The sequence below is a fragment of the Rhineura floridana genome, chromosome 22 (assembly GCF_030035675.1).
Source record: "Rhineura floridana isolate rRhiFlo1 chromosome 22, rRhiFlo1.hap2, whole genome shotgun sequence".
Lineage (NCBI taxonomy): Eukaryota > Metazoa > Chordata > Lepidosauria > Squamata > Rhineuridae > Rhineura > Rhineura floridana.
The window spans coordinates 13125390-13127556 of NC_084501.1; positions in this window are offsets into that span (position 1 = coordinate 13125390).

The window sequence follows — 2167 nt, forward strand, 5'->3', positions numbered from 1 at the left end:
GGTTCCACAACCCCCCTCCTAGGCCATCATCTTCCCATCCATTTGGCGAACCCAATCTTAAACCTCTGGCTCCTTGATAGCTCTGGCCAAATAAAACGGTGGCCTCTGGAAGGCAGAGGGATGCTTGGATGGATGGGCAGGACCAGGGTGGTATTTATGATCCTTCTTGAGAACCTTCAGGGAGACAGAAGAACATAAACACATAAGAAAAACTGGGCTGGATGGGGCCAAAGGCCGAGCTAATCCAGCCTTGTGTTCGGACCGTGGTCAACCAGATGCCTCAGTGGGAAGTCCACAAGCAAGACCTGAGCATAGCGGCACCCTCTCCCTGCCTGCGATTCCCAGAAAGTGGCCTTCAGGAGCACCCTGCCTTCAACAGGGGAGGTTGAACATAACCGTTGAAGCGAGTCACCATTGATGGCCTCCTCCATGAATTTGTCTTAAAATACCTCCCCCATTCTTGCAACTGGAACACATTTTAAACTCTTTGTAATGCTGTGTTTGCAATTGTTGGGGCCTTGGGGCTGAAGGGAGGCTAATAAATCAAATTATTATTATTATTGTTAACAACAACAACAACAATCTTATTTCAAAGCCATCCAAGTTGGTAGCTGCTGTCATTACATTTTGGGGGCACAAATCCCATAATTAAATTATGTGCTGTAAGTGGGATATGGGGAGGGGGCACACAGGCGTGGAAGAGAATGCCGTTGAGTTTTAAAAAAGTGTATCAAGGATTCACCAAGAGGGCCAAATTAAGCATGCACTGGCCAAACTTTGAAGCTCATCTCATCTCTGTGAGCGTGTGTGTTTTAAAGGCTCTGGACGCAGGCAGATCTGCATTGTAAAGAGGAGAGGGAGACTGCTTGACGATGCCCACAGCTTCCAAACATAAGCAGAGAGAACAACAGGACCTTCTTGCCCTATAAGTAAGTGGTGGTGTGGAGGAACCCCCCTCTCTGCATGCAAAGTGAGGGACACCCCCCCCCCATCCAATTCAAGGTGGATTTGAGGGGAACCAAGAGATGAAGGGACAAAATGCAAAGGGCAGGAAATAAATATATTTCCCTTGCTTTCAGCCCCAGGGAAAAGTGCAAAAACAGCCCTTTCCTCCACCCCCTCCTCATGATGATGATGATGATGATGATGTGTCTTACCTAGTGTTGAGTGTTGTATTTTCTGAGCATTTTTGAAGCATGCAGGACCGCGGGAAGAAGGAAAGAAGGAAGACCAAGAAGAAATTATTTTTCAACCTTTGCATTTGTTTATTTCTTTTCACCAATCCCCCTTCTTCAAATGCATTCCCTCCCCAGCCCCCCCCCGTCCTTCTCCTCCTCCCCCTCCTTTCGCTGGCTTCAGAGGTGCTTTTAAAAATTAAAAGAAAAAGAAAAACCAAACCACTTCCTGAACACACAGACATTCAAACTCCCTCTTTGGCTTAAAAATTTAAAAGACCCATCTGCATTTCCCACCCTCTTAAGCCAAAAAAAGGGGAAAAAAAATAAAAGTCCCACTCTCTTCAGATCTGTCAAACTGGCTGGCTGCCGGAATGGAGTGAGTGGCTGTGGGTGGGTGGGTGTGCTCCAGAGACAAATCCATCAAATGCATTGAAATCTGCTTTTTGAAAAGGCTGGTGTCCATGTCCACGTTCGGTTTGGCTGAAATGGGTCCAGCTTCAACTAACCTCCTCCTTTGTCTCTTTCACTCTCTCTCTCTCTCTCCTTCTGATTCCTCTCCCTCTCTCCAGAGAGCTCTGCTCCTGCTAGCTTCTTTCAGCCCAAAGCCACTCGTATTGATTCCACAACCCAAACCCTCTGCTTTCTTGCGTTCCCCACGTCACCACCCTAAAAAATTGACAGATCGCAATCAGAAGCCAACCTGATTTAACCCAGTCGGCCCTGGATCCAGGAGGGAAAAAAAATGTTTGGGGGAGACTGAAAATAAAAGAAAGAAAGAAAACTGCAATGGAGGGAAGGAAAAGAGAGAGAGAGAGACCTTTGCTGGTGCACATCAGTGCCACTATTGACATTGCATTTTGTGTTGCCATAACCAGGTGGTTTTCGGTTGAAATTGTCCGCTGGTTTTTCAAAAAACAACAATCATCATTACAGCCAAATATATTTGTGTGACACACAGAAGGGCAATATTAGCTGCCTATTTTTGTGTG